Source organism: Cyclopterus lumpus, chromosome 16 (assembly GCF_009769545.1).
Source record: "Cyclopterus lumpus isolate fCycLum1 chromosome 16, fCycLum1.pri, whole genome shotgun sequence".
NCBI lineage: Eukaryota > Metazoa > Chordata > Actinopteri > Perciformes > Cyclopteridae > Cyclopterus > Cyclopterus lumpus.
In genome coordinates, this window is record NC_046981.1 from 6196358 (window position 1) to 6221532 (window position 25175).

The 25175-nt window shown below is 42.2% G+C and overlaps 1 long non-coding RNA gene across 5 annotated transcripts in view; it reads right to left on the reverse strand.

Moving 5' to 3' along the window:
* LOC117745637 overlaps positions 1-25175 on the reverse strand; it is a 96468-nt gene that overhangs the window by 20142 nt on the left and 51151 nt on the right. The window contains exon 4 of one of the 5 annotated variants that reach the window (XR_004611257.1): positions 8430-10019. The exons of the other annotated variants lie outside the window; for them this stretch is intronic. This is a non-coding gene — a long non-coding RNA (uncharacterized LOC117745637). Of the gene's footprint in view, positions 1-8429; positions 10020-25175 lie in introns of those variants that run through there. 5 annotated transcript variants of the gene reach the window in all.

Consider the following 25175-nt stretch of genomic DNA (forward strand, 5'->3'; position numbering starts at 1 on the left):
TTAGGTGGTCTGTAAATGTTGAGGAATAAAACTCCAGTGGAATTCAGAGCCACATATTCAAAGGAAGTAAAATGACCAAAAGACATCTGCTTGCATTGAAGAGAATCAGTCAATAAAATAGCAACTCCACCTCCTTTCTTATGCGCTCTTGTTTCACTCATGAAACTGAAGTTGGGAGGTGTTGATTCAATAAGAACAGCTGCACTGTTATCTTGGTCTAACCAAGTTTCAGTTAAAAACTACAAATTAAGTTTGTGCCTAAAATAAAATAAAATCATTGATATAAAATCATTGATTCAAAATGTTTTTCCTGACAGAGACTTGACATTTAATAAAGCTAAGTTTAATGTGTTTAAATCTCCATTTGCCAATGTGTTTGGACAGGCTGACGAGAAATGAGTGTTAAATGTGATAAACTTGCAGATTTGACGGGCTGACGAGGAATGAGTGTTAAATGTGATAAATGTGCTCAAATTTGCTCAAATTTATGAGGAATGAGTGTTAAATTTGATAAATTTCCAGATTTTCTTAGGTATTTGAAGTTTTTTGGGTTTGTGTATCTAGAATTTGAGTCCACTTCTTTTCCCTCTCCCTCTAGCCATGCCTCAACACTAAAAGTTCATTTGCAGACTGTATGCAATATTCTAAGATCATACACAGACAAACGCTGTGGTCGATGCTTATTTCTCTCCTGAGATGAAAGGCTGCAAAAAAGAAAATCCAAAAATATCTGACCACAACCAACCAGGCCAGTCAACACCAAGCTCCATGGTGGGGGGGTGTCGCAGTGGGTTTGAAGAGAGCATATGCACAAACACACACCTAGTCACACACACACACACTCACAAACGATGCCAGGTGTCTGTCCATCTCACACTTCAGAATTTATTTGATTTATGCAGCAATCCCCCTTTCAAATCCAACTCTCACCCCGTTCCTCTGACTGACCAGCTGCCCTCTTGTTTGTTCTCAGAGTGTAAAATTCCATAGAGCAAAAATGGAAGGATGGATGAGAGGGAGCAAGCAAAAACACAGCTCAGGTAATAACCTGATTTTGCCTTAGTTGGTTTTGATTTAAGAAAGGAAGAGTGTGTCAGAAAAAAAACAGCAGGCGCTCGATTTCATGCCATATTTTTTAAGAGAGAACCGAGAGAGAGAGAGAGAGAGAGAGAGAGGGATGGAGACACAGAATGAAAGGACCGGGAAAAAAAACTGAACAAAGAGTGATAGAGACAGTGAATCACACCGCATGCCAATAAAATGAAGTGAACTGACACAAAGAGACAGAGATACCAATGATGAGTGCGCCACAGAGGGAGACAGGGGAAGGGAGATGGAGAAGGACGTGTGGGAGCGTATTACCAGTGAATTCATCTTTAATAGCATTGAGATCAGCTGTACCAGGAGCTCAAACAGAAATAAATGCCTTGCCGCCATCATTTAAAACCTCCTTCTTTTGCATAAAAAAATGTAGCTTAAAGTATGTTTATTCCTCCTAGCAGGAAGGCTGTTATCAGTCAGCACACATGACAGTGTGCCAGTGTACCTGACACCAGAGAGCAAGGGAGAGACTCTGACAGCAAGACAGGCAGGGACAGAGAGGCTTATGGGTAAATACAGCGTTGCAGTCACTTACACCTCACACACACACACACACACACACACACACACAGCCAGTTGATTACCCCAGGTGTCTGTATTCACACATGAGGAGCATTTGAATTTTAAACTCCAAAAACATGTGTCAGCCCTCACCCAACTGTCTGTCAACCCTGCAACGCCCTGACAATAGCGCGAGCACAATTAATGTAAAGCTGGGTGGATGTGCCAATTTACACCCAATGTCCTGCTTACAGCACCAGACTTTTCTTTCAAATGAGTATTTTTGTAGCATAATATATGAGGCGTGCCATTTCCCCTGCCAAACGCATCTCCATATCAACGAGGGTGTCCCAATGTGCCAATTTGAAGCACATCCCAATCCCATGTTTACTGTAAAACATTACAATTTGAGCAGCTATATTCAAATGTGTGCCTCCACATGGAAAAAAAAGGGGGCATTACATTTTGACGCTCAAGTTGTGTTTGTTTTTGTTGTTACTGTTACGCAAGTCATTCTCGCTAACTACCAATGTTGAGGTTTATCATTCGTGCAACGAAATGACTAAAAACATGTCAAATACATTTCCAGTCTTTTCATTATTTATTTATATTCTTTTCCAAATTCTGTCTTCATTCTGCATAAAGATGAATTTGTCCATAACTGAGTGTATCTGCTGTTTGCTCAAGAAGAGTATCCAGAGCGATGTGATGAAAAGTTATGTATCATCGCTGTTCAAGTTTTTGATACATTTGGTTGGCATCCAGATAATATATGTAAGCGTGTGTGTGGAATTCAGCAGTGATTCTCTATTTGGTTAAAATGGCACAGGTCTTGTCAATTTATGTGAATGATAGAATTGAAATAATTCCACAACAACATTTGCACAAGAGGTAAAACGATCAATGTTCAGCTTCCTCTCTGTTGTTTGAGGCATCTGTTGAGTTTTTGTTTTTGAAAGTTTTACAGTAAGGTTCATATTCCAACCCGCAGTTTCAGAAATAACAGTTTGGAAGGGCACGTTCAACGCTCTGGTTTTAAGAAGTAAAATAGCTCATCAACCAACTGAGGTTGTTGGCGTTTGGTTGTTGTTCTCTTTCCAAGGAAGTGGTCAGTGTGGTGCATGATGAAAATCATCATGCTCCACACTGACCGTGTGCAAAATATAATGAATCAAAATTGATTTAATTAACATACAATTCTTTTGTAATCAGAACAGCTGCTGCAGTTTCTGGTGGAATGAACAAAAGAGAAGAAAGAGACAAGGAGGAGAAGAAAAATAAAAATACACTGTTGTTCTGTAAGCCTGCCTTTGTTTGCCCGTGGTAATGCTTAAATCTGGGCTTCTCTTGTTGCCTTTCGGAATGGTAAACACTAAACAGCTCTCTCTTGCACCCATCCATTGACCAGGCTTTCTTCACTCTGATGCTTAAGTTATTTGGGCGATTCTTTCTTTCTTTCTTTCTGACTTTCTCCTCTTCTGTTCCCTTCTCTCATTCTCTCTCCATTGTGTTCCTATCTAGGTAGCAGACATCAAACTGTGTACTAACATGTGCTACATATTAATATACAGTATTTGCTGAGCTAACTAAACTAAAGGACGACTCCTTGCATATTCACCTTATACATGGTGCATGTAACAAAACAGTAATTAACTAGTAATTGGGCATGGAAATCAACATCAAGCCATGCTGCATACTGGATATTTGAGGGCCTTGTCCACCATATTTGTTGGCAGCTGTTGTTTGTTTACATATTAAGCAGAGAACACTGAGGCAAACTGACACTAACTCAAGGTGTCAGAGTCGAGTAATGGTTACTTGAGTTAGGAATGTAACAGGGTGCCTTTTGCCTTCTTTCATTCAACCATCCGTTATGAATACACATTTACTTGCATTAGTCATCTGTATTTGTACAGATACAGTCAAAGTAATTAACTTTCTGTTTTATATTGGAAGGTAAGAAGGTCACTTTTCTCCAATTAAATTGTATGGATGATCATTGACTTTACATTACGACACTTAAAAGTCTATGTATGTGTGTGTGTGTGTGTGTGTGTGTGTGTGTGTGTGTGTGTGTGTGCGCGTGCGTGTGTGTGTGTGTCAGAGCAGTAAATGCAGTAGATGAAATGTGCAGTTGTAACACATTTAAAAATATCACATAGAGTCAGTGGTGTTCTTTCCTGCACCTATTCGTATTATCATGGGCACTCACAATGACTCAAATTAAAAGTCCCATTAAGCCGACAGTGTAATCCCTCCATTGCATGGAGCGCCCTTATTCAGCCTGATTGTGGATTAGAGAACACTGAGACCCTGTGTCGGTGGTCACTGATGTATAACACCTCATAAAGTTAATGTGTTGTGTGTGCGTGCGTGTGCTTCTTGCTGTGCTGGTGGTCAGTGTTGCATGTGTGTGTGTTGGGGGGGGGTGGGGGGGGGGGGGGGGGGGGGTTATTATGTTATACATGTGGATAATGTGCTTCTTTTCTTCCTTTGTGGCTACCTGGTGAAGGGGAAAATCCCTGTGCGGTGGTCCTCTCACAATGTGGACTATATAGACAGGGGGCTGTAACAGAGGAAACGGTGAATTAATCAAATAAGCCCTTCAGAACACTAAGTCAGAGGGCTCAGATACAGGATGGAAGGAAGAGTTTTAGGGAGTAAAGCAACAGAGGGAACAAAGACGATATGCCACCATTTGCCAGTTGTATAACACTATCACCATCTATCCAGAGGTTACCACATGTGCTCTGAATCTAGTAGAGCTTGATGCATGCTGACCATATTCCATGTGTTTGTTCCCCACAGAGGTCACACACTTATTCCAAGGTCATATTTGGGATCATCACCCTAAATAAGCCTCTTGACACTGACTCTTTGAGTTTAAAGGACACGTTTTTGGTCAATCTCCCTCCCTCCTCATCCTCTCTCCGGCAACTCATCACGTTGGTCACGCGGTGTCCGTTATTTGTATGCACAGTACCTCTCAGTGTCTATGAAATCCAAAATCAGCCAATGCACCTCTTGACCCCCAACACATCTCGTTCCCCGAGATCATTCTTTAAAATGCAAATTGGAACTGGTGGGCAAAAAAAAAAAGGCAGATGGCAAATAGGAAACTGAAACAGTAATAATAATAAACATTTATATCCCTCTGTTGCTGTATGGGAAAATCTATACTGTACAGCCTTCATACAATCATGAAAAGGTATCGGACGGAGATGCACGGCTGCACAGCTCTCACTGGAGCTTGGAATGAATGTATTCATCATACACTGTTGTTGCATCCCAAATGGGGACACTCTTAAAAGGTGGTACTCAACATAAAAACAGTTTATCTTCATTTGAAACGCGGATGCATAGTTGTGTGTGTGTGTGTGTGTGCATCTAAGAGATGTACAGTTTATATATTCACGGTTGACTTTTATCGCAATGAAAACGAGGCCCACTCGTCTAAGGAAGCAAACAGGCCGATATTATTCCATTTCATCACCATGAGCTTATAGCCCAGCGAAGCTGAGTGTTGATAGTTATTATAAACCATCCACCAAATCGAGTGTGTGCGGTCAGAACTGAAAACACTATGCATACTCATTAGTCCGTAGTGGTCTCGTGCTAATGTTTTATACAAAAAAATGGTAAAGTAAAAACAAGAAAAAGAATCGCAACGATGAGTGAATTCTCTTTATATTCTTTAAATATAATGGGAATATTATAGTTGTATTCACCTCGCATATGTTTCAAACATTATATTAATGTCAGTAACCCTACCTGTGGAAAGCAAAATCCAATGAGTTTTTGATTTGGAAATGGAACAATTTTCTGTTACTGAAGTCCAACTCGCTGGCTGACGCCGCACCCCGAGATGCATTGCTTACAGATTGGCACCAATATCTTCCCATTAGATCAGCACTTTTTATGAGCAATGGGCCTTTTTTTCTACTGCATTCATTTATCCATTTGTGCACGCCTGCTGGAATGTTTCCCGGAACCAACAAACCAAACTTTTTTTTCAGAAAATCCTGCCGTGTTAATGCAGGATACATGTACCCTGGTCATGCTGTAAAAAAAAAAAAAAAAAAAAAAAAAGCATTGGGTGGGCACATACAAAGTGTCAGGTACAGTGCAGAACAAAAATCCCCTAATCCGCTAACTCTTTGCTATTCATAATTATTTCACAGGGCAGCTGTCCCAAAGACATACGGCCCCTGCCCTGATCAGCCCAGTCTGCCAAGCTCCAACTCTGGGTTTGATGTTCCTCCAACATCCAACAGGGTATGATTATTTCATTCCTTTTTTAACATAACACATCAATTATTCAGCCTTTGCTCGACCAGATTTGATATATCTTCTTTCGTTTTTTTTTTTTTGATTTAGCAAAAATGACTGCGTGTGTGTACGGGGTGTGCGTCCACCCATCTTAGGGGAGACTGAATATAAAATGTTCCGCAAAGATAATACCTCGTGCCTTGGATGATTGATGGACGGTGAAGGGGTGGAGTAGAAGCAGAAGAAAATGCGACTCCTCTGGATAAGTGATGACTGCATGAGCATAGGATGCCAAATGCTCCTTTCACTCTCCAATAAATTGCCTCCCATTCTCAAACTGTCCGCACAACAAGTGTAACTGACTGTGTCTGTACGTTGGCGTTTGTTGGTACTAATTCTGCCGGATTTTTAGGCTGTGGTGACAAAGAAAAAGATTATTATACATTGACACCTCCAGGTTTTGCAATGCAGTTAAGTCGATTTGAAATACCCACTGGGTAGCAATAATAAACTTTTACTCTATAAATGAGATGAAGGCCTAAAAGTTAGAACTTAGTCCCTAAAGCATTTCATTGTTAAATTAATTAGCTTGCGATGCACAAGCTTCTCATTAATTCATACCTTGACAAAAATGATTCCTTTATCCTTTGGCCTCATTTCTTCTCTCACTCCCCCCTTTCTCACTGTCTCTCTCCCCTGCCATTCCTCTCCTCTCCTTGCGTCCTCGTCTTTGCTAATGAGCCCACTTAAATCCAAGCCAAAACACAAACAGCAAGAGAAGAAGAAATAGGTGCGGTGCTTACTGGGAGCTCTGTTTGTTAAAGGATTCATCACGTGAGCTGTTTTTCAATAAATAATAAATGCAAACGCTGACTTTTGTCTGCAGACGAGACTTTGGGACATGAATTATGCATTGTTATTTCTGGATAGGGCAATACAGGGACAGGGTGGCAGTGTGTGTTGTGTGTGTGTGTGTGTGTGTGTGCTTACAATCACGTCACCCATGTGGACACAACTCACTGTGATTACAACTCTTAAGACGTTTGTTTTCTGTGCAAACATGTACACAATCCACACCTTAAGTCCCCGGAGGCTCATTTGGACTTTGTGTTGAAACGTGACTCAAGAGGATCACAAACAGTACCGTTCAATTATCATTAGTAGTTTATCTCATGCTAATCAAGTCTCTCAATTGGTCAGATGAAGGCAAGCAGGATGCACACGTGAGTGAGTTTTCACTCATCTGTGCTGTGCGTGGGAGGCGGGCCCTCCCAGCACATTTGTGTTTACAGTATTATTTTTTTTCCCCATTTGATCCGTACTCTCTCCCTTCTCTCCTCTTTTTCCCTGCTGTTTCCTACTCTGTAATCACTACAACAACAAAGGAAGCTGCGCTCCCGCTAGACAGTGGAAAGGTTCCACTAGAAAAGCTCAAATGTGTCTGTGTGTGTGCGTGTGTGTGTTGTCTAGGCTTCTCGTCTGTTGTCACCGGGGAACATGAGTGGAAAAACGTGATTGAAAATCAGGAAAAAAAGGGAATAATTACAAAGAGAAAGGCACCCATCCACCCGCGACAGCAATCATCAGTGAACTCTGCTGTCATTTTCATTCCGCAGTAAATAATTCATCAAAAGAAACAAAGGGGAAACAAATATGCAAATAAATCCCGAAAAGGCCAGTAACATCGGCCTACCGCCACATGGGAAGTATAGTAGTGGATTATTATTACCGTGGCAGGTTATGACTGTGATGAATCTGAATTCCTCATGTTTCATCTACCTTGACAGTACTGAAGTCACACATGCACAGAGAGAGAGAGAGAGAGAGAGAGAGACAGAGAGAGAGAGAGAGAGAAAAAAAAAACCTGGAGGGATTTGAGGATTTGATTGAGGAGGGAGGGAAGGAGGGATTAAGGACAAGGGGAATGGAAGGATTGAGGGAGGGGGGGAAGAAGAGGCAGGGAAGAGGGGTAGCCGGCATTGGAGGGAAGAAGAAAGAGATTTGGGAGGGGACGGGAGAAAAGGCGGGAGGGGAGCTTTTTGAGGGTGTATTCGACAGTACTGTGAAAGGTAGCCATCAAGAGCTTTGATGAAAAGTGCAGGCCTTCTAAAGCTTAGGAGTGACAGCATATGATTTGGTCAAAGCATGAAGCTTTTCAAAGGTAGACATTCTCACTCCTATTTTATCTCTCTCAGGTTCAGTGTAACTTTTGGGCTGAGCTCTGGCAAAATTAAAAAAAAATTGGTTTTGACAGATTGCCTGCATGTGGTGTTGTCCCCGTGACTTGCCAACAGTAGGCCAGCTGGAAATGTAGACATCCTGAAACGAAGGGGAATTACATCTAATGTTTCAACAAACTGTCCTGGATCAGCACTTAGGCTTCTTTTTTCTTCTTTTTTTTATTGAGGAAGTGACACAGAATGTGGAATTATTTTTGGGGCATGTAAAGGGAACCTCATTATCAGAGGCCTTGGTTCTTTAGCCACACAAAAGAGCTTAATAATAGAAGCAATGCTTGAAAATATTTTATTGAGTGTTTGATTGACACGGTCCACAAACATGTCTCTTAAAACATTCAACCACCCTTGACTTCTTCCCAAAAAAAATGTTTTTATTTATTTATTTCAAGCAAAGAAAAACACAGAATGTCTCACATTTTACACTTTCATGAAATCACCTTACCCCATCCTCTCATGCTACAAACACAACCCGTGTGGATGTTACATGTGTTTTATCAGTTGGCAACACCTTAACATGCGGCCACGGATGTGCCAATGGCCACCTAGTTTTCTTGGAGTGGTGCTTGAGGCTTATTAGCAGTTTGGCTCGGCAATAAGCAATATGGACAGGCTTTCTGAGCCAACAGTCGTTAAAATTGAGGTTTGAGTTTACAGTCCCAGGTCAGTGGTAACAGGCATGTGTGTGTCATTTTCACACACACACACACATACACAAATACATTATGTTGGAAATAGCATGCAATTTAACACCTGCGCACATGGACGGACAAACACACTCATGACTCACTGCTCTTTACATGTAAAAGCATGCACGTGCACAACATTGAAATTGCATGCCTGTGAGGCTCTTGTCTGATAATGGTGTCTAGTTCACTCTCTCACACAGTTACACACACAGTTACACACACACACACACACACACACACACAGATAATAGTGTCTAATTTAGTCCCTCATATCTGTAGAGTTCTCCAGAGGACTAGACCTCATCAGGAATATATTGGTGACCTACATACTACAGCAGGAACACACACACACACACACAGACAGACAGACAGACACGCACACACACACACACACACACACACACACACACACACACACACACACACACACACACACTCACCAGCATAACTGCAAATGCTTCTATACTGGAACACAGACATCTACAGTACATACAGAAACACACCTGTAAACGCTGGGTAGAACTAAGCCCACACAATCAGATACTCAGAGAAACACAGACATGCAGGGGTATAAACATGTGATATATGATATGATGTATACGTGTCTGTCGCCAATTACTCCACAAAATGTACACAGACATACTGTATTTAAGGAAAAGATGCACTCCCACATCTTCTTTCAAAGGTAAAAAAAAATGTACTTGTAAAGCCGTTTTTGTTGTAGCCAGCACATTGAATTAGAATGGTGAACAGATAGTACACCCAGAATTACTTAGTAGTAGGTGTCCATTATCAGGAATTAATGGACACCCTGCAGTCAGGTAGAACTGGGTATTAACCCAGACCATAGAACAAAAACAATTTAAAAAATGTACATAACAGTAATCGTAAAGGGTCTTTGACCTTGTGTGTGTGAAGAAAAGCTCTTTCACTTCGTCAATACAGGAATTTTTTTGGCATCATGCATTCTTGCCACCAACCTCTCATGCCTGAATATTGTTGTTGGTGCCGTTCCACTTTAAGTGGTTGTACTTCTCTGCCCAGAGCCGATCTGCCAATGATATGTTACAGTAACTGCATCGTGTGTCTGCTGTGGAGGACTGGAATCCCTCTATCTATGCTGTATTATGCATTCTGTTGGCACCAGACAGACCTCCAGTCATCATTCATCATTCATGGGCATCGTCTGTCAGCTTCACAGTCTACTAAATGTCGACAGGACCTGACGGAGAGTGAGAGAGAGAAAATCTCAACAAAACATGCCAGAAGGCCTGACTCATACACAGTTATAATCACATAGACAGAGACATTGACCAAGAGATGACGAGAGAGAGGGACATGTGAGATGACATGACAGAGAGAACATTAAGGAGATGATTATTGTTACTTTGATAACATGGGTCCTAATATGTTTGGAGGATTAGCGACAAACTGTATTCAGTGGCATTTTAAGCCAAAGGGTGGAGACCTACACTGACATTTATGAGTGACTGTCTGCTCAGCACCACGTTTATAAATGGCTAAAAGAACCTGACACACACAGTAGTGGTGGGTACGTATAATGGAGAAGGAACTGAGGTCGGACCACGACTGATCTAGAAATAGACGTTTGAACCAGCATGGAAACACATGAAGTATTTTCACGTTTATGGGTGGTGAGAGGGATTTGGCTCAATGACGGAGAGGACCTGACTCATACGTCGCGCTGTCCTTACTTAGCACCGCAGCTCAAATGTAATGGCAGCTTTCGGAGCTGGTGTTAGACCACAGCTGATGGAGCACTTACTCACACCGCCCCATCTCTTGTGTCTTCGTGACAAGTGACAGTAGATTGTGTTTGGATGCATGTCTGTCAATAAGGACGCTGGGGATCGCACGACTGAGACAAAGAAATTATTTGAACAGGTATTAAAGTCCCAGCGATACAGAAATTAGAGCGCCGTTAGCTAGAGCGCCGTTAGCTTGTGTACTGTGACGTATTCCCCGGTGACATAGAATATTGTGTACAGTAACAAGAGGGATGTAAATCAAACCCTTTGCATCTGATTGGACCTCCAAAAAGTCATATTTTGTCATATTTTGTTTGACAGTCATATTTTGTTTGACAGGGTAATAAAAAGAAGATTGGATTTTGATATAAATATACAAAGATGAATATGTTTAGCACGTATTGATAAATAGATGCACAGTGTGACCTGGGATGTGATCTCAAAGGGTTAAAAGAGTATTTTTATTTTATTTATCTGACACACATGCAGTGTCCTCCAGAAATGTTTCAGTTCTGCAAACAATTTTGATAGCGCTTCCCTCGCAGAATGCGCCTGGGAGGCAACACCAGTCACTGATTGTGTAATTATCTGCCGCTTTCATGAATCAGACGCTAATTACAGAAAGGTCTGCCCACAAATTGAATGAAATTTGAGCTGTGCTTTCATGTACATACATCCTGCCCTTAGAGGCAGGAAAGTTGAAAGTTTGAACTCAATAAGTTGATTAAGATGTTTATTGTATCTAACTATTGGACGGACTCACACAAGGGAGCTACTTCCCTCGAGGAGGACACAATTGATACCTCCTTTAATCGTAGGCAAGAACATAGAAGCTTATTTGCTAAAAGCAACATGAAGCCTTCCATCATACATACAGGAATGCAAAAACAATAGCACAACAGCTTGTGAAGAAAAGTTGACATAACAGTCTGCACGTTCTACTCATGCCACAGTATAAGAAAACACATTTACAGTATTTCCCATACACATTCGAAAAACAATAAGAATGAAATATCTCCAAAGTTATCAAAAAGTTACTCGAGACCTTGCCAAAATATGAAAAGCTTCCTCTTCTATGAGGGAGATACAGGAGTGAAGCGGAGCAGAAACTCAGCATGTGTCCTGCTGCCTCGAGGAAAAAAATCTTCACAAAGAAAATGTATATGTAATATGCATGAGTCATCTTCATTACCTCTGCCATGATATGTTTTTGGACTTGGGATTTAAATGATATTGGTTTTAAAAATAGGTCATGAGTTAAGCAACAAGGGATTGGCCTGCTGTGAGAATGGAACGTTTACATTAGCTTGTTAGTGGCAACATGTTTAGCCCCAAATGTTCATCTTGCCCCACCATTAGGTGGATATTTTTGTTTTTTAGGGGAAATATGATTAATTGTAATAACTTTGGTGATCCCCTGTGTGCCATCATTAACTCAAAATCTAAATTATTCCAATACTTGCAAAACAAATGGCTTTCCCAATAACCTCAGCTTCCCTTTGTGTTAACTTGTATTGTAGCACCTTAAATTAAGATGGTAAACATGGTAAACATTATACCTGCTAAACATCAGCATGCTACTATTGTTATGGTGAGCAGTAGGGCATGTTTGAACTGTGCCTCAAGTACAGTGTTGTACAGCCTAAAATGATTCTTAGTCATCCATTTCCATCTCAAGTTAAACAATTTCTACCTGTATCATAACTATTATTTAACATTCTTCCCAAGTATTTAATCTGATTTAGGATTGTGTGAACATTCATCTAGATGCACTTGAATAAACATGTATTACTTTTTTGAAGATATCATTCATTATGTTTACTTTGATGCAGATTTATAAGCTAAGCTAAGCTAAGTGACTTTCAATTTTGTTTTACTGCACGTACAGAGATTAATTTGTATTTTTTATTATCATATTTGGTTATGCCAACTGTCTGTTCCTTTATCTAATATGTCCCTCCCTAATTGCTCTAGCACGAATGCAGGTTGAAATAAAAATAAAAAAAAGAATTAGAGAGGGTGCAGTGCGATGGTGATATTGTCTTGTTTGCATGTCATTTTCATAAAATGATACAGAAAGCGAAGGAGAGAACAATTCAAAGGAACAGGGAACATATGAGAGACTGACTGGCCTGTTGTAATCATACAGTCAAGTGTGTGCTACCAAAAAGCTGAGCCACTGTTATGTAAACCAGAATGAAACATTCATAAGCAACACCATGGTATCACTCCCATATGGTGTGTTGGCTCAAACTCATCTATGGCAAACAGGAACACTTTGAGAGGTTCAATGCGCAGAGGCCCAGATCAAACCATGAGAGTAGGACAGATGTGCGCGAGGCTCGGAAAAAGGCACGAATGGAAAGGATAAATCTGTTGCCGAAGCAACTACGGTTATATTCAAAAATCTGAAGGACAAATATGAATCTTGGGGGGTAAATTGAGAAGATTATGGACAGAAAATGGTGTGTGTGTGTGTGTGTGTGTGTGTGTGGGGGGGGGGGGGGGAGTAAGGAAGGAACGAGGAGAGAAACAGGGATTAGGTAATAAAAAGACAGATGAGATCAAGAGACAGCTCTGACATGCTCAGGCATAACACACACACACACACACACACACACACACACGTTGTGATGTGGTTAGCTGTGACTTTGTCTCTGACTGGGTGTATATATGAGATGTTTAGAGAGGGGCTGTGCTGTAGGAAGTTGAGCCAGATCCTCAACACCACACCCCACCGTCACAAGGAGAAGGGGACTTAGTGGGCTTTAGGCTTCTGTTGTGGTTACTTTAATTCTCTCCCTCTTTTTTTTTCTCTCTCTGCCTTTGGCTCCAACGCTCTGTTTCCCTTCGGCTGTTTCTCTGCGTTTCCTTCTCTCTATATCCATCGATCTTTTCTCTCGACCTTAACCCCTCCATCCCTCGCTTTCCTTCCAGGCAATACATGAAAAAGCTTTGCGGCGGTCTCACAGCGTGGCGTCTGCATTCAAAATAGGCAGCGTGAATGTCTCTCGCTCAGCAAAGAGAAGAGCTTTGTGACATTGGGACACTACGAAGTTTGAGTTTCAGGGAAAAGTCACAAATGTTAAAGGACCTGATCTTTTAGGCATGTGTAAGTCTACGTTTCGTATAGATGAACACAGGGGGAGTTTAGATTCCGACTGTAATAAATATGATAACCTCCTGCCAGATAAACCGCATGGCTCTGTAATCATAAGGTGGTGGGCTTCCTTGAGGTTTAGTGCTTCAGTTGTGGTTGCTTTGTACTTCAGTGCTTTTTTTTTATTTCTGGGATTATCATGCATTTCTCCATCACTCAACCCGTGCCTCTCTCTCCCTCACCCCGGCCCTTTTTTTCTTTCTCCTATAAAGTGTAAGTTTAATATTCTTTAATGACTTGAATATGGTACGTGTGTACAATAACCAGACCTACATTTTCTCCTTTGATTTTATCAGACTCGTAGCTGCGCTTATAGTTTCTTTCTTCCCCCGCTCCCTCCTTCTTTCTCTCTGTTCTTACATAAACATCGCTCTGTCTGAAGAAAAAAAGAAACCATACCCTTATTCTAACTTAAAAGAAATGTTAACTTGCCTTCTATGTCAATACAGCCAAACAGGCTGTATTCCCACATATATCCCATGGAGGGAAGTGGGAGAGTGTGTGTGTGTGTGTGTGTGTGTGTGTGTGTGTGTGTGTGTGTGTGCGTGTGTGTGTGTGTGTGTATGTGTGTGTGTGTTTGTGTGTGTTATTTTTGTGAATCAGAAAACTTCATGACCTCCTTTGCCTGGGCCTTTTCTGCCCATTGCGGTAACGGATAAGTGACCTTTGACTCTTGAGATCTGATTAATCAAACATCCACACACAAACACACACACACGTACACAGACACCGACACATATGCACGCCACGACACACACAAACACACACACACACACACGCACACACACACGCAGACAAAGCCCTTACACACATGGAAATGAACAATCATATTTTCTGTCTATATAAGCACACACACTTTTGCCATCCACCCCCACCCCCACACCCCCACCCCTTCTTCCCCTGTTTCCTAAACCTCAAACACCCACACACTGCCTCTTGATTCAATTAAACTACAGTCAAGTCTGGGTTCTGACATATACCCCATGGAGGGAAGTGGGAGAGTGTGTGTGTGTGTGTGTGTGTGTGTGTGTGTGTGTGTCATTTATGTGAATCAGAAAACTTCATGACCTCCTTTGCCTGGGCCTTTTCTGCCCATTGCGGTAACGGATAAGTGACCTTTGACCTCCTAATACATTATATGCCTTCTTTCCACTGCTGCTCCCTGTGTTCTCCCCCACGCCCCCTTCTTCTGTGTTGTTGTTCATTCTCTCCCTTCCCATCTGTCTGTCTATCTGTCTTTCTGATTCAGTCTCTCTTCCCTAATGAGACAGGGACTGTCCTCCCTGTGGGGAAAGAGGTCGCAGCCCCTGACACACACACACACACACATATATAAACACACAGATTAGCATACAGACGTAGACTGCACACATGCATACACATGCGAAAGGACACATGCAGACATGCACACATACATGCAGATAAAAGGACAAACCCCCACCACTACCGCCACACACACACACAGACACACACACACACAGACACACGGACACACTGACCCAGAAATCCCATCTCTAGTATGCAGAACATCAGTTGGCTGATAGTGGAGCTGATTATGCATCTACCCCTTTGCTAGCCCACAACTCCCTGTTGGATATCTGGCTTTAAAACCCCAATCCCAAATGTCTTTTTAGCATATCAATAGAGAATTATATATTCCTAAGCAGTAGGACTCGCATACATATAGCTTTTCACAACTGTCTCCTCTCATCATGTCAGAGAATGAGCCACATTGAGGCAAACATTTCACACAAAAGTAACATTTAGCTGTCAAACCCATGTGAAGATTACAAAGGTTGCCAATCATGATGCGTTTCTCCAACTCACAGCATATATTCCATAAATATTGTATAAATAAGTGCACATATGTTATTTTCATAAGAAATAATGATACGTTAAGGGTGTTGGTCAACTTGCCCATTAAATATTTAAAACAGATTCTTAATCACCCACAATTAGCAGCAGCGGTTTGGCATGCGCTTTGTTCAGTGACAGCAGGTGATTGGCATCTCAAAAGTAGGGAAACAGAGTAGAATTTCAAAACTATATGTTAAAGTAATGCTGATCATTTTAAATTATATTGTATAATTGATGATAATACTTCTAAAAAGTCAGTTTTCTTACTTTGGACATTCCTAATGGCCTGTGTAACAAAGTGAGCGATGAAAAAGTGGTCGGGGCAAATTTTCAAGAGAAAATGGTCACATTGATGAGATGATAGAATCAAAACCATCTGTCTTTCATCTTTAATCTGAAACCTCCGGTAGAAGGTAAACCAGTCGGCAGCAGTAGCAGCACAGAAACTAACTTCAGATCACTCAACAAACACTTTGCTCTTGACTGGGTCCCAGAGGGCTGGCTTCATAGATTGCTGCAGTGCAGGGGTGAGGAGCGGTGACCCCAACAAAGATTGCTTGCTAAGCACATAGGCAAAGTAATCTGGCTCTATGTGTGCGTGTCCACACGTGCAAGTGTGTGTACATACATCATATGCTTGTGTATGTGTCTGCATGTGCCTGACCGTGTCTGCAAGTGTGTGTGTGTGTGTGTGTGTGTGTGTGTTCTTGCCTGCTTGCTCGCGAGGAGCTGAGAAGGTGGTCCCTGTTGCATGTTCATTGATAATGCCATGCATTGCCATTCTGCATGTTTTAGCTGGGTAATTGAAAGGCCATCTGTGGTCTACTGGGGAGATTTAGTAAAGGGTAAACTACGAGGCTCATTATTTCACGAGGGGGTTGCCCTTGGAGGCCAAAACAGATTAGTTTGTGTCCAGTTTAACCTTCAGAAAACTCAATTACTGTAGGTGAGGTGTATGCATGTGCAGTATTAACGCATGTTCCTGAGAGTTTGTGCACACTTGCATACATGTCCTATAAACAGTAATAAAACAAAGTCAAGCTGACCCGTAGTCCCCGGTAGACAAAACCAGCTCCTACTTCGTCAAACAATCAATGCTGTCTTAGCCAAAACTTTGTCCAACAGCACACAAAAACAACGAATATGATTACGCAGTGAATGTGTGTATGTGCCGGTCCGCCTTTCTAAGACTGCTGGGTCCATAAACATGGGAACAGACATGACCTGCATGTCTCAGCAGTTTCCTGTGTAAGCCGAGCTCTGTCTGTGTGTGTGTGTGTGTGTGTGTGTCCCTGGGTTCCCCCTGTCACTCCTCGGGCCTGCAGAGCAAAGCGTTCCACTCTATTAGAGTGTCTCAATGTCTGCGCACCAGCACATGTGTATCTGCCTCTACATGGATGTGTGTTTCCATCTGTCTCCTGTCACCAAGCAGTCCTCTCCGCAACCATTAGGACCTGTTAAGATCAAGGGTCACTTCTCCGAAGGTCAAAGTTCTCCCTTTAAAAAGGTGAAAAGGCCAACAGGGTCAGGTCGGGTGTGAGGTGACATTGAACAAGGGCACAGCTGAAGGCTTGACAACTAACACCTTTGGGAACTTAGAGAACATCCCATGTGGACGCTGTATTCAATATGAAGATGTACCGCAGTTTTCTTTTATAGGCAAAGTGACATGGGAGACAATAGGTTACGAAACAAAACAACTATAGAGTAATATAACAGTAAATTATAACAGTTGCTATTATATTAAAGCCAATTATGGGTACGATTTGTAATATCTCTCACTTTGGCAACTCCTTTTGGTAGCATCATAAAAGACTGCCCAACCCTTTGCCCTCAAAGATCCAACCAGGGGACACTGGCACGATGTCACCGTCATGATTATTAATTTCTACAAACCAAAATGCATGCCGTCACAATCAATTAAAAGATGCTATTTGTTGTATGCAATAGAAGGATATTATAAGAACAACAAACACGTTTAGTGAGGAAGAAGGAGTGAGAGAGAGAGAGATATGACTCATTGAGAAATGTCTCGTGTCAGTCCGTGTTGAAAAGAAGACTTGAAAGGAGAGGAAGTCCAAGTTCACCCCGGAGTTAAGGAGAGGGTCTGTGTGGCTTATATACACAGACATCCGTTAACATCCACACACAAACACACCCGCACACTCGCACTAACACACTCTCGCACACACTGCCCAGACAAATATCTCACCCGAGCACCAAGTCAACCCATTCACCCAGCAGTTAAAAAACAAAGTTTTCCCCCTCCAGCTAAACTCAAGCCTCACCATAATTGAGTCTGCGCTTTCAAGTGATTTTATTGAATACCACTTCACTGCAGTATTTTCTTTATTGTTTTTTACTTTGTTTTCTATACCGCTGCGCTCTGTTTTATTGTGTGTGTTTTAATGTGTGATACCTTGGGAAGGCTGGCGAAATGAATGTCATCATGCGACTATACGTTCTTTTCTTTATGTTTATTTTTGAAGCTTCTCGTGAGGATATTTGTTGCTATCACTGCTGGGATATGTGCAGTGGAGAGATATGGTGACGCAATATGACCACCACATTTATAACTCGCGACATTACAAGTCTGATCAAAGCAGAAACAGAGCCACATTTATCATATAATCAGATTACTATCCATCCATCAATCAATCAAACACAAATGTGTCTGTCTGTCTGTCTCCTGTCTGTCTGTCTGCCTGTCTGTCTATCTCCTGTCTGTCTATCTCCTGTCTGTCTGTCTGTCGGTCTCCTGTCTGTCTGTGTCTGTCTGTCTGTCTAACTGTCTGTCTCCTGTCTGTCTCCTGTATGTCTGTTTTACTTTCTGTCTGTCTGTCTCCTGTCTGTCTGTCTGCCTGTCTGTCGGTCTCCTGTCTGTCTGTCTGTCTCCTGTATGTATGTCTGTCTGTCTGTCTTCTGTCTGTCTGTCTGTCTCCTGTCTGTCTCCTGTATGTCTGTCTGTCTCCTGTCTGTCTGTCTGCCTGTCTGTCGGTCTCCTGTCTGTCTGTCTGTCTCCTGTATGTATGTCTGTCTGTCTGTCTTCTGTCTGTCTGTCTGTCTCCTGTCTGTCTCCTGTATGTCTGTCTGTCTGTCTGTCTCCTGTCTGTCTGTCTGCCTGTCTTTCGGTCTCCTGTCTGTCTGTCTGTCTGTCTCCTGTCTGTCTCCTGTATGTATGTCTGTCTGTCTGTCTTCTGTCTGTCTGTCTGTCTCCTGTCTGTCTCCTGTATGTCTGTCTGTCTGTCTGTCTCCTGTCTGTCTGTCTGCCTGTCTGTCGGTCTCCTGTCTGTCTGTCTGTCTCCTGTATGTATGTCTGTCTGTCTGTCTTCTGTCTGTCTGTCTGTCTCCTGTCTGTCTCCTGTATGTCTGTCTGTCTGTCTGTCTCCTGTCTGTCTGTCTGCCTGTCTTTCGGTCTCCTGTCTGTCTGTCTGTCTGTCTCCTGTCTGTCTCCTGTATGTATGTCTGTCTGTCTGTCTCCTGTCTGTCTCCTGTATGTATGTCTGTCTGTCTGTCTCCTGTCTCCTGTCTCCTGTCTGTCTGTCCGATCGTCCTTTGATTTTCTCAACAACCTTTCGTCTGATGGACTTCACACTTGGGGTCATGCAATGTCAAGTGTCACTTGAGGTGCCCGGGACTCATGTATGAGCAGTGCGTTCTGTGTATAGTAGTGTACTGTTGGGTACAGCTCACTGTCGTCGACATTACTAGGGGGGTGCGGCTACGACAGGTGTATAGTTTAGGACCCGAAGTGTTAAGTGTGAAGTTTTTTGGATGAGCACTTCTCGAGAAAGCAGCCATACTGAAGGCCGAGCAAACGGCCCGTTTGAACAGGCATTGCAGTATAACTCAAAAAAAGGGTCATTGTAATTGTTAGTCATTAATATGCTGTAAAAAGAAACTGACAAGAGTCTCCTTCTCTTACACATAAATGTATTTGACATTTGACAAATGGACATAGCGTATATGGCTATGCAACAAAACAAACTGGATGCATCATACACTGGAGCGACTACACTGAGATACACGCACACAAATACACAAAGCTTGTGTGGGCGAATAATGATGTCTAATATCAGGCTCTAAGAAGATGTTATCACAAAAGAACCAAGTAATGTAATCCAGCAGGACAAGAGCCCAGAGTGAACTCCTGCTGCTTTTCTTCTCCTGTATTGTATAAGCAGGAAAATAACCTTCATTGCCAAGGCAATATTTACATTTTTAGAATTATTAGTTTTTTTTGTTGAATGGGCAAAAAAACGTGTTGCATGCAGTAATCAATAATTGCCAATGTTATTGACTGTAAGTGGCAAATAACCTTCAATAACATATGTCTTTTTTCTCTATTTCTCTTACTTAACATGTGTGTTATACCTCCGAGGCATGTTTGATACATTTTGCGCACATTCCTCGATAGTCCAGTCATGTTTTTCTACCCTGAACTACTCAAATTGGGGAAATTGCTAACCTTCTAAATGTACTCCCAGCCCACACAAACACCAACCCCTTAAACCCCAGAGTGTGTGTGTGTGTGTGTGTGTGTGTGTGTGTGTGTGTGTGTGTGTGTGTGTGTGTGTGTGTGTGTGTGTGTGCATATGTATGAATGTGTGTCCATCTTCTCTCCAGTTGAACAGGATGTGGGAGGTCAAAGGAGAGGGTCAAAGGTCAAAGCCTGACTAAATAATTACCAGATACTCTTTGCGACGACTAACACACACACACACACACACACACACACACACAAAATCAAACACACAACTTAGCGACTATAGGGGTTGTTATTTTTTAAATGTCTGGACAGTGTCTTCCTCTGAGACCCCCTTAGCTTGTGCACACACCTTCACCTATACACAAACACACACTTGAACGAACGTGCTCTCTTTCCCTCCCTGTCTCACTGGCAGACCTCCCCCTCCCCCACTCCCACTCCACCCTCACACACACACATAATGTCCGAGTCTGAGTGCTTGTACCACTGACAGGCTATCAGTCAGGAAACAGAGGGGAGAAAAAGGAGACGAGAACAAGAGCAAGAGGCAGGGTGGCTGGATTTAGCCTGTCAGTCACAAAAGGTCAAGGGTCGCACTGAAAGCCCATTGACATGTATGCACACACGCACATTCGTATGCGTGCACTGAAACGCACACACACACACACACACACACAGCAACAGTATTCATCAAAACAAGGTCAGAGGTGGAGGGCAGACAGCTGGCTAGGTTTACAGAGGGAAAGAGAGAGGGCAGACAGCTGGGTAGTTTTACTAGCGTCTGCCCCTTAAATAGAGACTGGAAGAAAGTTTAAAGAGGGCACAAGTGAATGTTTACAGCAGGGCAAAGAGGTGCAAGCACTTACTTCAATTGTTTTGGATCAAGTCAATAACTGTAATATATCTTCGAGAATCCACGAGCGAAAGAGAATCATTCAATCAGCGGATAAAGGGCCCGTATAATGTAATTGGATCAGATCAATTAAAAAAAAAGGTGATATTTCTGCCAAATTGCTCAGTTTTTTTTTCTGGCATCCTTTGTAAACAGAGGGAGGAAGCAGGTCAAACAAAGACAATGCCCCAGCCAAATCCTCTGTGTTTCACTCTGTGTCAGTGTGGCACACCTAATCATCCAGATTAGTCTAGACCGTGACACGCCAATCCATCTCCTGTCTCTGGACTAAAAACATCTGTCCACACCTGGGTAATTAGCGCCATAATAAGAAGACATAGGCAAAGAGACCTATAGGCAGAGAACACACACACACACACACAGACACACACACAGACACAGACAAATGGGTATATCCTCACACTTAATTACACAAACTGCGCAAACAATGTCATGCATTCAGACAGGTAAGGTTTCTAAACTGAGACACGCACTTACCCTGGACACAGGACCCACTGGCCAGGTATGTGAGGGGAGAGAGAAAAGAGTAGAGATCAGGTGGAAGGAGAAGATGGAGGATTCTGATGGCAATGAAGGGGTTAGTGTTTAATAGTTAGAATGGACTTCTGATATCATTAGCAACAAGCAAGTTTACTTTATTTTCCATGTTGTATCGTATTGAGTGTAAGTTGTGTTCACTGCATAAACCAGCTGGCCACTCTACCTAAATAAAACATAATAGTACTTTTTTTGTAATTGAGTAACGAAATGTATTTGTATGAAAATATCATGTATGCTACTTTGCATTTGTTTTCATGGAGCACCATTTCCACCTGCAGGGACCCCACATGGGGCCCCCAAGGATGAAAAAAAGTTAAAAACAATGTGATCGCCAGACCAAACCACATGGGTGGTCAAGGTAGAGCGGCCAGGTGGGTTACAAAGGAGGACCCGAGGTGAGGAGAATGGAGTGGAGCATGTGGTCGACACAGCGGGGAACCCAGTGGTCATTTCACCCATGGACACACACATACATACACCAATTGATAGACTTACCAATAACATGATAGATGCATGCTTATTCAGACATGGAGACAAACAGCATGGCAGGCCTGAAGCCAGATGAACAGATACAGTCACACACAAACAGAGACAGGCAAACTGGTCAACCTGGCCAGACAGGTTTTGCTTTGCCTGTGGGGATGATCAAGGGTAAGCGGGGATACACGGTGATTTGTCTTATTAATGTTGCACTGTCTAGGTCATAAAAACGACTCCTTCCTCACTACGCATGTAAGAGTAATGCTTTCCTGGTGATTTTATATTATCATCTCATCTCCCGACCCGCCGTTGATCATTTGTGTGTCTCGAAAAGGGGAATAATAAGTGAAGGTCTGTGCGATTGAAAATTTGACAAAACATTGTTCTGTATAAAAGCCCCACGCGTACAATGCAATGCAGGTGGAGCATAGATACGTAGAGAGAATATGAAAGCAATGCTAGGGTTAATATTTCATTTGCAGGATCACTTATATATTTTTTATAAGGCTGTGTCAAGAACACTGCAAAAGCCATCCATCCAACAAGTAATTTCATCTCGCATTCAGCCTTCAAGTCTGTGTGGGACTATTTCCAATGCCACACCTGCCCGCAACACAGTTTCTAATAAAACTCGGCCCTGTCCCACAGGACGAATAAGACACAAAGCATTATGGATGTTTTTAATCTAAAGAAATGCTAATGCAGTTACTCACCTGTTTACTAAGCAAGCTTTAAAACACACCTTGCACCTGTCGAAGGCAATGAGAACTCAAAGTTGATACAAATCATTCTTATTTCTTAAAGTTCATGTTGTTTGCGATCGCATTAAATAGCAACTAGATCAGCATTGTTAGCTTTACTGTTGTCAGAAGGAAACCATATATACAATACCCAAAGGAGCTTATCAGATGCGGATGCATACAGTTTCAGGAAGACAACGCATGGTAGGCACTTTAATAATAGAAGTATATCAAAAGCAATAGAAAATGTAATTAGATGATGATGATGATGCTGACTATACACCTACATGATAATTAATGTATATCTGTATATAAACATCTGTGTTTGGGTCTCGTAGGACCCACGGACTCCAAATTGCCTTGCAGCAGTCAAATTTCAACCGATGGGGTTTGTCCGATATATTCATAAAACAAGTTATTTTGAAACAATAATACAATACTGTATCCAATAACATTGGCAGATTTGTTCGCAGTTTCAAGCTAAATGGAATTGGGTCCAGAACCCTTCCTGTGTGGTCAGACAGAAAGCCAAGGCAGCATATGACCCTATAAAGTCAATAGAAAACTGCAATTATTCGCCCATAATTCACACTTTCTGCACAGCTGTTTCACCTAAAAAGAAAGAAATTGGAGGAAAAAAACTAAAGCACCAGTACAAGATTGACACAGGGAATGTAGAGCCTATTAAGGCTCCTAGCTAGAGCACTGTGTATCTGTGTATTCACAACCATCTGAGCCAGACTATAATAGTGCATTATTACGATGTGGTGGGACAATCCAATCTGATGGCAATAAAAGCTCCACCCAACCACACTGGGAGTGGAAAGATTTCATGCAAACGCCGTCTCTCTTGCTAAACCAGGCGGAGGGAAACGACGCATGGCACAATGGCCCTGTTGTATTATTAGCCCCACAGAGGAAGCTACAATTGTCGGATCAGACTCCGAAAAAAAAGAGTAAAGTAAGTCTGGGAAAATATCAGCTTCCTGTTCATGACTTCAGGGTTTAGCTTGAGTAAGTGTTCGCCTCTCTGCCTTTCTGCCCGTCTCATTGCTTCACACACTCTCTGACCCCGTTTCTCTCTCTCTCTCTCTCTCTCACTCACTCCACAGTTATTTGGCTGGCTCCTTGTTTACTCATATCAAACCTGTTAGGGAAAGCCAAGTGAGTTCAAACAAACACATGCGCGCGCACACGCAGACACCGATAAAGATTAGCTGGCATTGAGGCCCCGCAACACATCGCTGCTAAAACACCAACTGCACCGGTATCTCATTTCTCTTGCGGTACACGAGAGTTATGGCTGTCATTTGTATGTGTGTGTGTGTGTGTGTGCGTGTGTGTGTGTGTGTACGTGTATATGTGTGTGTGTGTGCGTGCGTGTGCGCATGGAAGATGAGATGATGAGGGAGGCTAAGAAGTGATAAGGAAATGAGAGACAGAGTGTTCTTCATTTATTATCATTATTATTTGCTCTAACGGTCAGATTTGGTTTCCGAGGGAACTCGTCTGAGCTTTCAGCGCTCAGCGGGAGCAACGCGCTCTGAGAAATAAGAGAGCGAGAGAGAGGAAATACCAGGACATCGCCTTCCAACTTATCTGGTTGGTAGCCAGCCTGTATCTCCCCAGGGCAACACACACTGTCTGTCTGACCTCAGATGAACTCAACTCCACTGCGACGGTAGTCTCGCTGCTCGTGACGCGGAGCTCGAAGAGAACGGGTTTGAAGGCGGCTGAAGACAGCAACAAAGATATTGCGAGAAAAACAAAATGTTACATGTTCCTGGCAAAAACTCAAGCGATCCTCCCCATTACACTGCGATGAAGAAACGTTGGTAACATTGATACAACTCAAAAGCGCTAAAATGAGTCAAAATTCAAAAACCCGTCAGCTGAAAGTACACACCACATAAACTAAGTCAAATGCAGGCAGTGTAACATAAGTACAAAAAATATGTAACTTTAAAAAGAACTCAACGACACTTTGGTTCACAAAAGTCCTGTTTGTCAGTTATTTAAACTATTGTTTTCATGTTAAGCATTTTGAGTGTCTAATATTTGACATACTTAGTATATCCTGGTGCGTCTCATACAGATGCCAAAGGGGTGTGCTAAAGCAAAGTGTTCTCCGCCCTGGGCATGAGAACAGAGACAAATATAAATACAAATAATTGGAAAATGTTGACGTTTTTTGAGAAATATGCTTATTTCCTTTCTTTTCCAGAGATTTAGGTGAGAGGATTGATACCAACTCATATCTCTGGGCTGAATATGAAGCTACAGCCAGTAGCTGGTTAGCTTAGCTTAGCATAAAGACTGGAAACTAGGGGAAACAGTAGCCTGGCTCTGTAACCACCTACTAACTCACCAAAATAACACATGACATGGCTTTTGTTCAATCAATATTGTGTTCTATTGTTTCCCGTCTTC